Genomic DNA, 19798 nt, shown 5'->3' with positions numbered 1-19798 from the left:
CAATAGGAAACCTCACAGCCTGGTCACATCGCAATAGGTAACCTCACAGCCTGGTAACACCATAATAGGTAACCTCACAGCCTAGTCACACCTCAATAGGTAACCTCACAGCCTGGTAATACCATAATAGATAACCTCACAGCCTGGTCAACCACAATTGGTAACCTCACAGCCTGGTCACACCACAATAAGTAACCTCACAGCCTGGACAAAACGCAATAGGTAACCTCACAGCCTGGTCACATTGCAATAGGTAACCTCACAGCCTGGTCACACCTCAATAGGTAACCTCACAGCCTGGTCACATCGCAATAGGTAACCTCACAGCCTGGTCACACCGCAATAGGTAACTTTACAGCTTGGTCACATCGCAATAGGTAACCTCACAGCCTGGTCACACCTCAATAGGTAACCTCACAGCCTGGTCACACTGCAATAGGTAACCTTACAGCCTGGTCACATCGCAATAGGTAACCTCACATCCTGGTCACACCACAATAGGTAACCTCACAGCCTGGTCAAACCGCAATAGGTAACCTCACAGCCTGGTCAACCACAATTGGTAACCTCACAGCCTGGACACACCGCAATAGTTAACCTCACAGCCTGGGCGCACCTCAATAGGTAACCTCACAGCCTGGTCACACTGCAATAGGAAACCTCACAGCCTGGTCACACCGCAAAAGGTAACCTCACAGCCTGGTCACACTGCAATAGGTAAACTCACAGCCTGGTCACACCACAATAGGTAACCTCACAGCGTGGTCAAACCGCAATAGGTAACCTTACAGCCTGGTCACACCGTAAAAGGTAACCTCACAGCCTGGTCAACCACAATTGGTAACCTCACAGCCTGGTCACACCGCAAAAGGTAACCTCTCAGCCTGGTCACACCACAATACGTAACCTCACAGCCTGGTCACACTGCAACAGGTAACCTCACAGCCTGGTCACACCACAATAGGTAACCTCACAGCCTGGTCACACTGCAATAGGTAACCTCACAGCCTGGTAACACCATAATAGGTAACCTCACAGCCTAGTCACACCTCAATAGGTAACCTCACAGCCTGGTAATACCATAATAGATAACCTCACAGCCTGGTCAACCACAATTGGTAACCTCACAGCCTGGTCACACCACAATAAGTAACCTCACAGCCTGGACAAACCGCAATAGGTAACCTCACAGCCTGGTCACACTGCAATAGGAAACCTCACAGCCTGGTCACACCGTAATAGGTAACCTCACAGCCTGGTCACACCGCAATAGGTTAACCTCACTGCCTTGTCACACCGTATTACTGTAGGTTACCTCACAGCCTGGTCACACCGCAATAGGTAACCTCACAGCCTGGTCACACCTCAATAGGTAACCTCACAGCTTGGTCACACTGCAATAGGTAACCTCACAGCCTGGTCACACCGCAATAGGTAACCTTACAGCCTGGTCACACCGCAATAGGAAACCTCACAGCCTGGTCACACCTCAATAGGTAACCTTACAGCCTGGTCACACTGCAATAGGTAACCTCACAGCCTGGTCACACCTCAATAGGTAACCTCACAGCCTTGTCACACCGTATTACTGTAGGTAACCACAGAGCCTGGTCACACCGCAATGGGTAACCTCACAGCCTGGTCACACCTCAATAGCTAAACCTCACAGCCTGGTCACATCGCAATAGGTAACCTCACAGCCTCGTCACACCACAATAGGTAACCTCACAGCCTGGTCACACCTCAATAGGTAACCTCACAGCCTTGTCACACTGTATTACTGTAGGTAACCTCACAGCCTGGTCATACCACAATAGGTAACCTCACAGCCTGGTCACACTGCAATAGGTAACCTCACAGCCTGGTCACATCGCAATAGGTAACCTCACAGCCTGGTCACACCACAATAGGTAACCTCACAGCCTGGTCACACCGCAATAGGTTAACCTCACTGCCTTGTCACACTGTATTACTGTAGGTTACCTCACAGCCTGGTCACACCGCAATAGGTAACCTCACAGCCTGGTCACACCTCAATAGGTAACCTCACAGCTTGGTCACACTGCAATAGGTAACCTCACAGCCTGGTCACACCGCAATAGGTAACCTTACAGCCTGGTCACACCGCAATAGGTAACCTCACAGCCTGGTCATACTACAATTGGTAACCTCACAGCCTGGTCACACCGCAAAAGGTAACCTCTCAGCCTGGTCACACCACAATACGTAACCTCACAGCCTGGTCACACTGCAATAGGTAACCTCACAGCCTGGTCACACCACAATAGATAACCTCACAGCCTGGTCACACTGCAATAGGAAACCTCACAGCCTGGTCACATCGCAATAGGTAACCTCACAGCCTGGTAACACCATAATAGGTAACCTCACAGCCTAGTCACACCTCAATAGGTAACCTCACAGCCTGGTAATACCATAATAGATAACCTCACAGCCTGGTCAACCCCAATTGGTAACCTCACAGCCTGGTCACACCACAATAAGTAACCTCATAGCCTGGACAAACCGCAATAGGTAACCTCACAGCCTGGTCACACTGCAATAGGAAACCTCACAGCCTGGTCACACCGTAATAGGTAACCTCACAGCCTGGTCACACCGCAATAGGTTAACCTCACTGCCTTGTCACACCGTATTACTGTAGGTTACCTCACAGCCTGGTCACACCGCAATAGGTAACCTCACAGCCTGGTCACACCTCAATAGGTAACCTTACAGCTTGGTCACACTGCAATAGGTAACCTCACAGCCTGGTCACACCGCAATAGGTAACCTTACAGCCTGGTCACACCGCAAAAGGAAACCTCACAGCCTGGTCACACCTCAATAGGTAACCTTACAGCCTGGTCACACTGCAATAGGTAACCTCACAGCCTGGTCACACCTCAATAGGTAACCTCACAGCCTTGTCACACCGTATTACTGTAGGTAACCACAGAGCCTGGTCACACCGCAATGGGTAACCTCACAGCCTGGTCACACCTCAATAGCTAAACCTCACAGCCTGGTCACATCGCAATAGGTAACCTCACAGCCTCGTCACACCACAATAGGTAACCTCACAGCCTGGTCACACCTCAATAGGTAACCTCACAGCCTTGTCACACTGTATTACTGTAGGTAACCTCACAGCCTGGTCACACCACAATAGGTAACCTCACAGCCTGGTCACACCTCAATAGGTAACCCCACAGCCTGGTCACACCTCAATAGGTAACCTCACAGCCTGGTCACATCGCAATAGGTAACCTCACAGCCTGGTCACACCGTAATAGGTAACCTCACAGCCTGGTCACACCGCAATAGGTTAACCTCACTGCCTTGTCACACTGTATTACTGTAGGTTACCTCACAGCCTGGTCACACCGCAATAGGTAACCTCACAGCCTGGTCACACCTCAATAGGTAACCTCACAGCTTGGTCACACTGCAATAGGTAACCTCACAGCCTGGTCACACCGCAATAGGTAACCTTACAGCCTGGTCACACCGCAATAGGTAACCTCACTGCCTGGTCACACCTCAATAGGTAACCTTACAGCCTGGTCACACTGCAATAGGTAACCTCACAGCCTGGTCACACCTCAATAGGTAACCTCACAGCCTTGTCACACTGTATTACTGTAGGTAACCACACAGCCTGGTCACACCGTATTACTGTAGGTAACCACACAGCCTGGTCACACCGCAATAGGTAACCTCACAGCCTGGTCACACCTCAATAGCTAAACCTCACAGCCTGGTCACATCGCAATAGGTAACCTCACAGCCTCGTCACACCACAATAGGTAACCTCACAGCCTGGTCACACCTCAATAGGTAACCTCACAGCCTTGTCACACTGTATTACTGTAGGTTACCTCACAGCCTGGTCACACCGCAATAGGTAACCTCACAGCCTGGTCACACCTCAATAGGTAACCTCACAGCCTGGTCACATCGCAATAGGTAACCTCACAGCCTGGTCACACCGCAATAGGTAACCTCACAGCCTGGTCACATCGCAATAGGTAACCTCACAGCCTGGTCACACCTCAATAGGTAACCTCACAGCCTGGTCACACTGCAATAGGTAACCTTACAGCCTGGTCACATTGCAATAGGTAACCTCACATCCTGGTCACACCACAATAGGTAACCTCACAGCCTTGTCAAACCGCAATAGGTAACCTCACAGCCTTGTCAAAACGCAATAGGTAACCTCACAGCCTGGTCAACCACAATTGGTAACCTCACAGCCTGGTCACACCGCAAAAGGTAACCTCACAGCCTGGACACACCGCAATAGGTAACCTCACAGCCTGGACGCACCTCAATAGGTAACCTCACAGCCTGGTCACACTGCAATAGGAAACCTCACAGCCTGGTCACACCGCAAAAGGTAACCTCACAGCCTGGTCACACTGCAATAGGTAAACTCACAGCCTGGTCACACTGCAATAGGTAACCTCACAGCCTGGTCACACCACAATAGGTAACCTCACAGCGTGGTCAAACCGCAATAGGTAACCTCACAGCCTGGTCACACCGTAATAGGTAACCTCACAGCCTGGTCAACCACAATTGGTAACCTCACAGCCTGGTCACACCGCAAAAGGTAACCTCACAGCTTGGACACACCGCAATACAGTAGGTAACCTCACAGCTTGGACACACCGCAATAGGTAACCTCACAGCCTGGTCACAACGCAATAGGTAACCTCACAGCCTGGTCATACTACAATTGGTAACCTCACAGCCTGGTCACACCACAATACGTAACCTCACAGCCTGGTCACACTGCAATAGGTAACCTCACAGCCTGGTCACACCACAATAGGTAACCTCACAGCCTGGTCACACTGCAATAGGAAACCTCACAGCCTGGTCACATCGCAATAGGTAACCTCACAGCCTGGTAACACCATAATAGGTAACCTCACAGCCTAGTCACACCTCAATAGGTAACCTCACAGCCTGGTAATACCATAATAGATAACCTCACAGCCTGGTCACCCACAATTGGTAACCTCACAGCCTGGTCACACCACAATAAGTAACCTCACAGCCTGGACAAACCGCAATAGGTAACCTCACAGCCTGGTCACACTGCAATAGGAAACCTCACAGCCTGGTCACACCACAATAGGTTACCTCACAGCCTGGTCACACTGCAATAGGAAACCTCACAGCCTGGTCACACCACAATAGGTTACCTCACAGCCTGGTCACATCGCAATAGGTAACCTCACAGTCTGGTCACACCACAATAGGTAACCTCACAGCCTGGTCACACCACAATAGGTAACCTCAAAGCCTGGTAACACATTACTGTACTTACAGTAATACTGTAGGTACTCTCAAAGGCTGGTCAGGGAAGACCGTCAGCTTTTCGGGCTAATCATTTCAATTTGATCATGTTTTTGAGTGAGTAAAGTATAGCACTCTGGTTTGACTTCGAACTGAGGTCCTGTACAGCCAGAGAGAGCGAGGTGAGAGGATGACATTTGGGATTACCTTGTGTCCTTAAAGACATTGATTTCAGATTTAATTACAAATAAATCAGAAGTTAACTTTTACAAAGTTATGGCCGTGGTCACTGAGCACATTCTGTATTATATTATATAAATGATCAGGATTGTTTTTAAATCACCATTATCAGTGAGTTCCATGGCACACACATATTCTGCAGCGCATGACAGAGTATATTTCAGTCATTCACACCAGTCCCTGACCTGCGGAGCTTACAGTCTATATTCTGACATATATCAACATAAACTTTACTTATGTTGTGTCGTCATATTATTGTGCTATGTTTTTGGAGTGTGGGAGGAAACACAAGCACCCGGAGGAATCAAAAGCAAATGTATGGGGAACATACAAGTTCCGCACAGATGATGCCTTGGTCAGAGCACATGACCTCAGGACGGTGAGGAAGTAATGCTAATCACTCCAGCCACCGTCCTGCCCCATATGTGCAGGAATCGGATTGCTTGTTGTACACCAGGTAACAATTCAATGCAGTACTATTACATATAAACAATACATATATAGTCCTTACACATCGCAAAGCCAGCTCCGACCCGGCTCTTACAGTTTCAGATTAAACCCGAATCGCCAACTTTACAGAAGGCGACCCATCTTTAACCCTTCTTATATCCCGGGTCCAATTGCTAGGTTGGTCGACACAGGTTTTAAGCTTTGGTGCTGTCACACCACACTTTGTCCTGACCAACCCGGCAATAACCCACACACCTCCCAACTGTCCCGGTTTCTGCGGGACCGTCCTGTTATTTGGGGGATGTCCAGCGGGGGGGGGGGGGATTTTGGTGTCCCCCTGGTCACCCGCTGCTCTGCGGGCTGGGAGCAAGGCCAGCAACTCACAGAGCCAATGGCCATGCGCCCACAGTGACAAAATGGGCGTGATGAGATTTGCAGGCCACACACCCCAAATTTTGGGTGCGCAATGAGCATGGATATAACGTTGGGAGGTATGAACACAAGTCCGAGGTGCGATGTGACAGTTATACTAATGTTATGGGATCCAGCAGGGTAAACAAGCGGCAATACCCTCCACCCAGCGGGTAAGTGGGCCCAGCAAGATGCACATCAAAGGTTATAGCGGCATCATTCTGAGTATAGAAAGTTCCACAGCAAAATGCTAAAGGCAACATTACACTGCCCAGAATCATTCATGTATCGAACGAAATATAATAATATAAACATAAATGTATGAACATTGTATAATTATCCCTCCTGTGTTTTCATCATTTAATCCATCATTAATGTTTAATATCCATCAGGATCCTAAAGTTCTAGAACGCGGAGACAAAGTTGACAATTATCCTGTGAATAAGGGAATTCCCCATAGAGCTTGTGTGCAGTTGGAGCATACTACACTACCTACCAGCTCATCCCAGAACGTCGGGGAGGCTCCCTGAAAGGGTGCCGGACGGCTCCCCGACTGTGCAGTCGGGATTCTGACGTCTGACTAATGGCTGTCGGAATCCCGACTGTCGGGCTAATATACCACACCCCCCTGAAATATCAGCAGTCTCCCTGACTCCCTGCACAGTCTACCAACTCTCCCTGATTGCACCTTACCATTTGGGAAATACTTAACCTCCGGAGACTGGCGGCAGGATCGCTGCAGAAAACACCTAAAAAATGGTTCAGGAGCGCTCTAGTTCTCAGACCACATTACAGCGAAGGTTTGCACATGCGAAGTAGGACGGAGTACAGGGATACGTTGGTTTGTGCTGCCTTTTGGTCTACTCAGAGAAGCCCAATTTATTATGTACATTAACAGCCGACGTATACCACAAATAGCCCTGCGTGATCTTCGAAGCACGTGGCGGCGGTCTGCTCCTAAATGGGCACCGTGTCACCCTACAAAGAGGCGAGAAACATTATGATGTGCTTAGCTCAGTAATTCCGGGAATGTGCACAGTTATACTCTATACTAACACAGCGGGGGTAATTTATCTCTGTACTTAATAGAACATGTCCTGTTAGTCAGTGTACGGAGCCCCTGCAACAGCTCGTGTACTTGGTATTAATAGAAGTGCTGGCTGTGGAACTCAATGAGGGAAGAGGGCCCTGATTGTGAGATATTGGGGGAAATTTACCAATATGAAAAACCTAGTTTTTCGTATTAGTATTTCCCCTACGACTGCATACGACTGTTTCAGTCGTATGCAAAGTCGTGTTCCGGAGGGGAATGTAGAAAGCAGTCAGATACGACTGCTTTGTAACCCTCCGATGGTGTAACCACTCGTATTAGCTGGCCCATATATACGGCCGCTAATACGAATGTTTCTGGCAGTCTGCACGGATCAGTCAGATCCGTGCAGGCTGCAAGGTGTAAAAAAAAATAGAAAATTAAATAAATAAATAAATAAAAAAACGGCGTGGGGTCTCCCCCACAGCTGTAACCAGCACCAGGCTGAAAGAGCCGGGGCCGGTAATTAAAAATCAGGGAACCCGACAAATAGGGGTTCCCCGATTTTTAACAACCAGCCCCAGGCTCCAGGTCCGGGGCTGGTTCCCAAAATACGGGGGACAAAATGACTAGGGGTCCCCCATATTTTAAGAACCAGCCCCAGGCCAAACCAGCCAGCAGGGTAATGCCACAGCCGGGGGACACTTATGATATAAGGTCCCGCGGCCAAAACATTTACCCCTGACCGGTCAGCCTGGCCAGGGGCCCTGGGGGAGTGGGGACCCCCCCAATGAAGGGGTCCCCCCCCTCCAGGACTTAACTGACCAGGCTGAAGCCTGGTGCTGTCCCCGGTGACCCTGGGCTGTGGTCACCGGGCTGATTAAAGTGTAAAAAAAAAGAATAAACTATTGTCTAATACTGGGGAACTATGAGTCCCAGCAAGCCTCCCCCGCAAGCTGAAACTTGGAGAACCACAAGTCCCAGCCTGCGGGGCATTAAAGGGACCGCTGGCACTTGTAGTTCCACAGTATTAAAAATAGTAAAATAAAACACACTGACACACATTTAAAATAAAACTTTAAAACTTCGTCGTCTTCTGGCTCCATGTCGACCGTCGCTGTCGCCGTTGCCATCCGGGTCCGACGAAATCCATGGTGGAACCTATGGAAGGAAACCATACTCACCTGTCCCAGGGCGACGTAGTCCTGGGGGTCTTTGCAAAAAAACAAACCGAGAAGCCGAACCAGACGAACAGCTGAGCCGCACAGTACTGTGTGTACATCGTGCGGCTCCGCCTCCCGAATGCCGCTATTGGCCGCCTGGCGGCCAATCAGGAGCCGCTAGGCCGCTGTTCGTCTGGTTCGGCTTCTCGGTTTGTTTTTTTGCAAAGACCCCCAGGACTATGTCGCCCTGGGACAGGTGAGTATGGTTTCCTTCCATAGGTTCCACCATGGATTTCGTCGGACCCGGATGGCAACGGCGACAGCGACGGTCGACATGGAGCCAGAAGACGACACAGGACCAGAAGATCAGGACCAGGGCTACCTACGGGATGAAGATAGGTAAGTATTAGTATGTAAGGGCTTTGGATGTATTAAAGTTCTATTTTAAATGTGTGTCAGTGTGTTTTATTTTACTATTTTTAATACTGTGGAACTACAAGTGCCAGCGGGCCCTTTAATGCCCCGCAGGCTGGGACTTGTGGTTCTCCAAGTCCCAGCTTGCGGGGGAGGCTTGCTGGGACTCATAGTTCCCCAGTATTAGACAATAGTTTATTTTATTTTTTACACTTTAATCAGCCCGGTGACCACAGCCCAGGGTCATCGGGGACAGCACCAGGCTTCAGCCTGGTCAGGTAAGTCCTGGAGGGGGGGGACCCCTTCATTGGGGGGGTCCCCACTCCCCCCCCCTGACCAGGCTGACCGGTCAGGGGGTTAATGTTTTGGCCGCGGGACCTTATATCATAAGTGTCCCCCGGCTGTGGCATTACCCTGCTGGCTGGTTTGGCCTGGGGCTGGTTCTCAAAATACGGGGGACCCCTAGTCATTTTGTCCCCCGTATTTTGGGAACCAGCCCCGGACCTGGAGCCTGGGGCTGGTTGTTAAAAATCGGGGAACCCCTATTTGTCGGGTTCCCTGATTTTTAATTACCGGCCCCGGTTTTTTCAGCCTTGTGCTGGTTACAGCTGTGAGGGAGACCCTACGCTGTTGTTTTTTATTTATTTATTTAATTTTTATATTTTTTTACACTGCAGCCTGCACGGATCTGACTGATCCGTGCAGGCTAAAGCCAAATACGACAGGAACATCAAGGTGTATTTTCCTGTCGTATTTTGGTGCCTGTTTTACACCAATTAGCAGCCGTATTATCAATACGGCTGCTTAGTACATCAGGAACCACCATTCTTTTGAATGGTGATTCCTGTCGTATTCTATCGATGGTGTAGACATTCGTATTTGTAAATACAAATACGAATGTCCCATCTTTAGGACTACGAATTGTTGTATTTTCGGGATGTAAATCCTGAAAATACTAATGTGTAAAAAATAGGTGTATTTCTGCCTACGAATACACCTTTTTTTTTACGAATCCATTTTGGTAAATTTCCCCCATTACGTCCAGGGCCTAGAGTAGTACTGGATAGGTGGTGGAACTCCTTTCCCATAATGCCGACCCCCCCCCCCCTCCCCCTCCCCGCGTGCCCCTCATTAGGCAGAGCCTAGACCAGTGCCAAGGAATTTGTGGCCTACCTCCTATAAAGGGATAATGGTCCCACAAGGATGGGGTGTAACTACAAAGAAATTACAGCACACAGTAACACAATCATATACACATTACACCGCATGTAGTGCCCTTGATTCATATTAAATCACACAGTAGTGCTCCTTATATACATACTGTCCACAGTTGTGCTGCTTATACACATCTGTCTCTGTCTCTCTAGCAGCTCACTGCCCTGTGTCCCTCAGTAGCTCCATGCCCTGTGTCCCTCCAGCAGCTCCATGCCCTGTGTCCCTCCAGCAACTACATGTCCATGTCCCTAAGCAGCTCCATGCCCTGTGTCCCTCAGCAGCTCCATGTCATGTATCTCTAAGCAGCTCCATGCCCTGTGTTCCTCCAGCAGCTCCATGCCCTGTGTCCCTCCAGCAGCTCCATGCTATGTATCCCTCAGCAGCTCCATGCAGGGCCGGATTTGTGCCTAGGCCCGTGAGGCACCGGCCTCAGGGCGGCACCATTTAAGGGCGGCAGGCAGGCTGACATTCTGTTAAATAGCAGCACGGCACAGCGGGTGGACAGCGGCGAGTGACGACCGCAGCCGCCACAGACATGAATTATCATATGTCGGAGGCAGCACCGCTCGTCACCCGCCACTGCCCACCCACTCTGCCATGCACAGTACATCACCGCTTAGTGGCTGGGTCCGACGGTCCCCCTGCGCGTCCGGAAATGGCTCAGGCTCACTGCTGCCGGCGGCCGCCCATTGGCTACTCTATACACACAGTCTATTGGCTGATGTGTATCCAGCAGCTGAGGGCTGCCGGACGGGGTCCCGACAGTCGGGATCCTGACAGTCATTAACCCGACGTCGGGATCCCGACTGTTAAAACACTGACGGCAGGGTTCCCGATGGCCGTCGGCTATTTTCCCTCGTGGGGGTCCACGACCCCCATAGAGGGAGAATAGAATAGGTGGCGCCACCGTGCCCGCAGCGTGGCGAGCGCAGCGAGCCCGCAAGGGGCTTTGTTGCGCTGGCCACGCTGTCTGAGACCAGGCAGTCGGGATCCCGACGTCGGGATAATGACTGTCGGGATCCCGACTGTCGGTGAATCATACCACACCCGCAGCTGAGTTGAGCGGCGCGCAGATCCTCCCTGCACTCAGTCAGTCAGACGGAGACACTGTGCTAATCACTGTACTAATAAGTGCCTCCCTCCCCCCGGGTCCTCCGGGTCCTCCTTACAGTGAGCAGTCCAGAGTGCTTAAAAAAATATTGAGGTGGGCTAGAGTTTAATTTTAACGAAATATTTAAATAACAATTTATATACATATATGATTACATTAAAATAGGGGGGGGGGGCACAAAAATGTTGTGCCTAGGGGTGGCCTGACCCCTAAATTCGCCCCTGGCTCCATGCCCTGTGTCCCTCCAGCAGCTCCATGCCATGTATCCCTCAGCAGCTCCATGCCAGCAGCTCCATGCCCTGTGTCCCTCAGCAGCTCCATGACCTGTGTCCCTCCAGCAGCTCTATGACCTGTGTCTCCCCAGCAGCTCCATGCCCTGTGTCCCTCCAGCAGCTCACTGTCCATGTCCTTAAGCAGCTCCATTCCCTGTGTCCTTCCAACAACTCAATGCGACAGGGGCAGACAGGTGTGACACAGAAGGGGCAGACAGACATGGGTGACACAGAGGTGTCAGACAGACAGGGGTGACATAGATGGGGCAGACAGGGGTGACCCAGAGGGGGCAGATAGTGATTAGGTGACACAGAGGGATCAGACAGACAGAGGTGACACAGAGGGGCAGACAGACAGGGGTGACACCGATGGGCAGACAGACAGGGGTGACACCGATGGTCAGACAGACAGAGGTGACACAGAGGGGCAGACAGACAGGGGTGACACCGATGGGCAGACAGACAGGGGTGACACCGATGGGCAGACAGACAGAGGTGACACAGAGGGGTCAGACAAACAGGGGTGACACAGAGGGGCAGACAGTGATTAGGTGACACAGAGGGATCAGGCAGACAGGGGTGACACAGAGAGCTCAGTCAGACAGACAGGGGTGATACAGAGGGACAGACAGGGGTGACACCGATGGGCAGACAGACAGAGCAGACACAGAGGGGCAGACAGACAGGGGTGACACAGAGGGGCAGACAGTGATCAGGTGACACAGAGGGGCAGACAGACAGGGGTGACACAGAGGGGCAGACAGACAGAAGTGACACAGAGGGGCAGACAGACAGAGGTGACACAGAGGGGCAGACAGACAGAGGTGACACAGAGGGGCAGACAGACAGGGGTGACACAGAGGGGCAGACAGACAGGGGTGACACAGAGGAGCAGACAGACAGGGGTGATACAGAGGGGCAGACAGACAGGGGTGACACAGAGGGGCAGACAGACAGAGGTGACACAGAGGGGCAGACAGACAGAGGTGACACAGAGGGGCAGACAGACAGAGGTGACACAGAGGGGCAGACAGGCAGGGGTGACACCGATGGGCAGACAGACAGGGGTGACACCGATGGGCAGACAGACAGGGGTGACACAGAGGGGCAGACAGACAGGGATGACACAGAGGGGCAGACAGACAGGGGTGACACAGAGGGGCAGACAGACAGGGGTGACACAGAGGGGCAGACAGACAGAGGTGACACAGAGGGGCAGACAGACAGAGGTGACACAGAGGGGCAGACAGGCAGGGGTGACACAGATGGGCAGACAGACAGAGGTGACACAGAGGGGCAGACAGACAGGGGTGACACAGAGGAGCAGACAGACAGGGGTGATGCAGAGGGGCAGACAGACAGGGGTGACACAGAGGGGCAGACAGACAGGGGTGATGCAGAGGGGCAGACAGACAGGGGTGACGCAGAGGGGCAGACAGACAGGGGTGACACAGAGGGGCAGACAGACAGAGGTGACACAGAGGGGCAGACAGACAGAGGTGACACAGAGGGGCAGACAGACAGGGGTGACACAGAGGGGCAGACAGACAGAGGTGACACAGAGGGGCAGACAGACAGGGGTGACACAGAGGGGCAGACAGACAGGGGTGACACAGAGGGGCAGACAGACAGAGGTGACACAGAGGGGCAGACAGACAGGGGTGACACAGAGGGGCAGACAGACAGAGGTGACACAGAGGGGCAGACAGACAGGGGTGACACAGAGGAGCAGACAGACAGAGGTGACACAGAGGGGCAGACAGACAGGGGTGACACAGGGGCAGACAGACAGAGGTGACACAGAGGGGCAGACAGACAGGGGTGACACAGGGGCAGACAGACAGAGGTGACACAGAGGGGCAGACAGACAGGGGTGACACAGAGGGGCAGACAGACAGAGGTGACGCAGAGGGGCAGACAGTGATCAGGTAATAGTGGGTTAAGTACAAAATATTTAAAAAATAATCAAATATAACACTTTTATATAGAGTGTGAGACAGACTCCACTGGTTGGTAATGGTTTCGCTGTACAGACAGGGTTGAGGGATTCCTATTATGAGCATCCCACTAATGCTAGGTGTCTAATTGTGTGCTCCTATCGCTAATTGCACATCTCAGCTGATAATTGTATTCTCCTGACATTAATTGCTCTCTTTCATGGTGACAAAGTTATTCAAACATAGCGCTAGTGTTTGCAGTAAGCAGCCAGGCGTTGCTGATGATCCCCTGGTATACAGTATACAGTACGTAGCACTTCAGGAAAATACGGTGCCAGGAGACAGTTACAGAACACACCTGATTCAGTAATGCTTGCTAAGCAGTGGCCATTTTCTGCTTAGAGAGCCCCCCCCCCACCGCCGAATTCCCTCGGAACCATGCAAGGGGATGTACGAGAACACGCCCCCCCCCCCCCCGCATGCCGCCATAGAGAAGAGAAATCAGTCAATGGTCGCTGGGCTTGGGTCTTTGGTGGGTTTGGAATTGCTGAAAGAAAACAGAAAACTGGGTTTTTACCACATTTTTCTATTTAGTGCATCCCGCCCTTGGCCTCCTTTCTCAGTGCCGGTGCCCCGTATGTCCCCACACTTCTCCTCAGTGGCGTAACTAGATACACGTGGGCCCCATAGCAAAAGTTTGTAAGGGGCCCTATTTATCATCTAATGCTAAAAAATGTATATAGAACATGATACTTTGACAGGCAAAGTGGGCCCCTCTCAGTTTTGGGCCCCATAGCAGCTGCACCCCCTGCATCTATGGTAGTTATGCCCTTGCTTCTCCTATTTACTGTGTATTAGAAAGTAGTTACCACTTCATGTTACACACGGCAGGCCTAATATATGATTGTACATTAATGTCCTTCTCTATGCTGCGGAGCTGCTGATGTCAGTGAGAGAAGCCACTGCCAGAGTATACATTCAGAGAGATGGAGAACATTGAGTGCTAGTGTAGACTTATGTCTATGCAGACTGGACGTGGCCGTAGCAACACTGGTGCCATGTTTCTCTGCATACATGATCGCAGCTGACTGCGTATACATGCCCAGAAAACCGCAATGACACGCCTACATTTTTATGCCACTCCCCATAAACTCCCACAAACAGTCACTTCCTGTCATTTACCTACAGGTGCAGACAAACGCTGTGTTGTATGAACATCAGCTGCTGCGCACAAGCATGAATTAGGTATGTAAATTAGGCCATGTTAGCCCAGGGTTGCCTACCCTTCCGGAATAGCTGGAAGGGTCACGGAAATCAGGTCGCCCTCCCGGCCCCCCCGGAAAAGGGGGGCCACTAGGGTTGCCACCTCATCCCTTTAAAACTGGAGACATATTAATTACACAGGTTCTGTGGCTGGCTCACTTCAAGACTCAATTTCAACTGTTTTTTTTTTAAACAGCCATTAGACTTCATTCCCACTGTGTTTTTTTAATCAGCCACAGAACCTGTGTAATTAATATGTCTTCAGTTTTAAAGGGATGAGGTGGCAACCCTCCCGCATTGCTGTCCACCTCCCACAAATCGCTCCTTGGCGGGGGTGGGGGGTCTGCAGCCTAAAATGCCACGATCGCTCTAGACACGCCCCCAATAGAGCATTACGTATGTGGCTCCGCCCCTGAACCACCCCTTTCCCCTCCCATAGATGGCCCCGCCCCCTGCTTCACGGAGAGGGCAGCCTAAAAGTCGACATCTATGCGTTAACCTTGTATTATTGTTACCTATAATCATAGTTACCTCCCCTCCTGCATTCTGCAGGAGACTCCCTGACATAGCAGCAATCTCCCTCTCTCCCTCATTAGTCTAGCAATCTCCCTCATGTCACCTAGCCCACATTACACTGTTACATCATAGTTACCTCCCCTCCTGTATTGTACAGGAGACTCCCTGACAAAACAGCAATCTCCCTCATTAGTCTACCAATCTCCCTCATGTCACCTAGCCCACATTACACTGTTACATTTTTGGGGAAAAAAGGAATGAGAGATAGATACATTTACATTGAATCATTAGCGCTGTTTCCCAGCACGTTACCAAGTATAGTAGGTCTTACTAACTGCTTTGGGGCTCATCTACATTTGGATTTAAGTAATTTTAAAAGATTCCTCTCAGATGTAGCAGTACACATCCATGCTTCTAGATGCCACATTCACAATCTCTTTTCACAATCTCTCCATATATGGAACTAGACACGCCCTTTAGGAGGAGCATGACACGCCCCCTCAATGGGGCGCTGTGCAAAATTCTAATACCAACTATAATCTCCCTGAAACTCGTTTTCAAAAATAGGCAAGTATGCCTATAATAGCATCTATAATAATTCAGCTAAACTGTGATTGTTTTTTGCCAGCGATGTGCCAGTAGGGGGATGTGAGAGCGAGCTGCACCTGGTGTCATTATCTGCCAGTGGGGCAGAGGTGCCGCAGACAACCCGCGCCAGGTCAGCCCGCGCCAGCTGGGAATGAAAGATGCATGATTAGCAGGAGACTGAGCAGAAGAGAACATTGGAGTGATTATAGATTAGAGGAGAGGTCACACATTCAGATGCAGCCATAGAATGGCATGATTCATACTTATCACAGATAGAACAGAGTAAAGCATAGTTGGGGCAGAGAAGCAGAGGGCTGCAAAAGGGGTGTCGGTGTGTAACAAGAAGTGCCGTACCTGGTTCTTCAAAATCCACCTCAGTTAATACGGGACCCTTCACAGCCTTTTCTGTCGGAGCCTGTGGCAGGAGACAGAACACCCCAGAGAGGACCCCACAGACTACAACAATTAGCAGCGACAAAGATTTATTTATCAGGAACTGGCTGATCACAGCTGTAAATTAATGGTCATTACAATCAAGTGCAAACAATAAAATGAAGTACTACTTATCTCAGCGACAGTGCAGATAATCACGACAATCATCAATAAGGCGTTTCAGGACAATATAAACATTAGCATCAATCGTGACCATGAACCATACGCATTAATGAAGACTAATCAAGAGTGATTGGCTCATTTGGACTCTTATTAGAAACTATTTAATAAAGTGTCCACAGGGTGGCATGTGTCCGTAAGGCAACCTTTGATATTAGTAAATGTAATACGTGTTGAAGGCAAGTTGTCTCTCACAAGAAAGTCCTCCGGCTGGTTTGGTCATAGGTATTTAACTGTGCACAGTTGTTTGTAATCCAATGTGCAATGTAGGTCTCTGTAATTGGTAGCATAAACCAGAGTTTGCCAACGGGGTGCTGTTGAGTGGGGTTGGGTAGTATATATATAGCAAAGCTTACCAATAGAGGGCACTTTGTAATAGAAGTAATACCAGAGTCACCAGTAGAGGGCGCATTGTAATAGAAGTAATACCAGAGTCACCAGTAGAGGGCATATTGTAATAGAAGTAATACCAATAGAGGGAGCTTTGGTGGAGCAGTCTATGGCCACAATTACGGGGCATGGGTCACCCTGGTGGCGGCTATCCTCCTGCAGGGGGAATAACTGGGGAGTCAGGGCAAACTGGTCCCCATTGTATTTGCCTGTGGGGGAAAATGTGATGGCGGGATGTCCACGCTACTGGGCAGGCCCCAAGGTGTATAGGCGGTCTTTTTCTCCTGCAGGCCTTGTGCACCACACCGCCAGCTCTCGCTCGTCTCCTCGTTCTCCTCGGGCTTAACTCCGCCCCTCTCCTCTCGCGCTGGAACTGCCAATCCTTTCGCCGGCCGGCTTCCTGCACTTCGAGGGCACCAGCCAAATGCCCTCAGTCCTAATCTCTAACGACTTAATCAACCTATATAATTATCTATCAGATTAGCAAATAACTATTGTCTCTTGGTCAATTAAATGGTTACGTTGCATTTTATTAGTTATCACCTTAAAATATTGGTTTACCCCACTAGGCAGGGATTCAATTACCCACAATAATATACCATGGCGGTAATTGTATTGCTGCGGTCTGTTCCATCAGCCGCAATGCCAGCACAAATATGCAATAAGTAGGGGTTTTCCAGTGATTGCAGCCAGTGGCACCAAAAGGGGGAGCGGGAACTCTTTGCCCGAGTCCAGGTCTAATGGACGGGCCCGTTACCGAGACCCGGGCACAGGGAGAGAGATCTAACTGACGCTGCAACAGCCTCTCTCCCCAGCACATGCTGCTCAGATAGGCAGCGGTCACACCCGCACCCTGCCACCCACCGTACCCTGCAGAATCGGTGCCCCCTGTGCGGCACATGCGGCCACTTCACGTCTGCACAAGTTTTGATTTTCACAGGGGCGTGCCCCCTCTTGCTGGCCGCACCCACTCATTTTCCCCGGGCCCGGCACAACTGTCGGCAAAAATACATAAGTCCGACTTTTCGCTGACGCTATGGGGTCAATTTACAAAGATGGGAGTTCTATTGAAGATGGGATGTTGCCCCTAGCAACCAATAAGATTCTACTTCTTATTTATTTAGCACCATCTAGAATATAATACAGTAGATAGCATGTGATTGCCTGGTGTTATAACGTCTCCCGCTATATCATATAATAACACATGCATTTAGATATAGTTGCTTGCCAGGAATGGTAAGGGTTAATAATATACGGCTGCGTGGGACGTGTGCATACAGGGAGCCAGCGCCGCCGGCTTCGGGATAAGAACAAAGGTTGAAAATAAATCAAAGTGTTTAAAAAACTTTATGCATCAGAACAGTGACACTCATTACATAAAGGTTTTCAGAAAAAAATATTAGATTTTTATAAAATTTACAAAACAATAAAAATTGGGGAATAACAAAAGAAACAGGGTACAGCTGGGGGTGCACTAGTACGACCAGCAATCACGCCGTTACGCCTGTCGATTATCCCTTCTCCTGCCCATCGGGAGATTGCGGTACACACTAGGCAAATATTGATGGGCGACAGAATGACCGATGTTCAGTCCCTCATTAATATTCAGTGCATCGCATGCACGGCCAATCACACGACCTCACGGGGGCGCGCAATCGGCCATACCCCAGGTTACGGTACATTAAATAAACAGCAATGACAACATATAAGGCTGCAGATGTGACTTTTACTCTTTATGGATTCTGATGCTGAGGGCTAGATTTACTAAAGCGTCTGAAAATGAAAAGTACATTATTAGTGTTGCCCATAGCAACCGGATTTAAGCTGTCATTTCTCTGTTGCATCCTAGGAAATGGTATACAGAATGTGATTGTGAAGCTTTAGTAAATCTTGCCTTAAGTGCAGATATCCTCAGGGAGAAATCCTTGGCCTGCAGCGTCTTAATACCTCATTATTTCCTGCGCAAGAATGATTGTGGCTGATTGCCGGCTATAGGTTCCTCTATGTCTCAGCAACTTCAGCAGAAGAGGAGGAGGAGGAAGGACTGGGGAGATGTACTAAGAGGAGGAGGAAGGTCTGGGGAGATGTACTTAGAGGAGGAGGAAGGTCCGAGAGACTACCGAAAATCGGGTCCCCCCGGGAAGTTGGGCAAGTCTCCCACATCCACCCCCCTTTCCCACTGCAACAATACCGGATTTCATTGGTCTGCGGCAAGGGGGCGAGGCTAAAACGATCCCCATGGTGGGGTCCGCTAGGTACAGGAGACTTGAAACAGTAACATAGTAACATACAGTACATACAGTACTGTATACAGTACATCAGGGTGGCCGACTTTCAAATTCTTTCATTACCCTTCGGGGGGCGGGGCTTGACTGTGATGTCATTAAGCCCCGCCCCCCATTACGGGAAATAGTCTAAATCACTGATCTCCATGGAGGGGGCGGGGCTAAAATGACTTGAGTGTGTCCTTTTAGCTCCGCCCCCTCCTCTGAGACCCGCAGATTGCGACATTTAAATGCCGCGATCAGTTTTCAGGAGACTCCCGGTAATTCCGGGAGGGTCGGCAACCCTGCAGTACATACAGTATATAGTATCTGAGGAGTCCCTGGCAAGTACCAGAGCCAGATTTGCACACACTATGGGGGTTATTCTGCTTGGTGCGGTGGGACCGTACGCTGTCGGATCGGGTTTTTTTTTCTTCTGCGCATGCGTAGCTTTCGCAATGCGCAGGTGCGGCGACCTCATACCACTCACGAATTGGTCTCTCCGTGCAAAAAAACCTGTCCGCAAGAGTACGGTCATTGTGGGCGGCATGGGGGTGTGTTTAGGGGAGCAGCCGGAATAATGAGGAAAACTGGGCGTAAACATGGGCGTAC

The sequence above is a fragment of the Crinia signifera genome, chromosome 11, assembly GCF_055691185.1.
Source record: "Crinia signifera chromosome 11, ASM5569118v1, whole genome shotgun sequence".
NCBI lineage: Eukaryota > Metazoa > Chordata > Amphibia > Anura > Myobatrachidae > Crinia > Crinia signifera.
The sequence above is the reverse complement of the archived record's forward strand: the minus strand, read 5'-3'. Positions refer to the sequence as shown.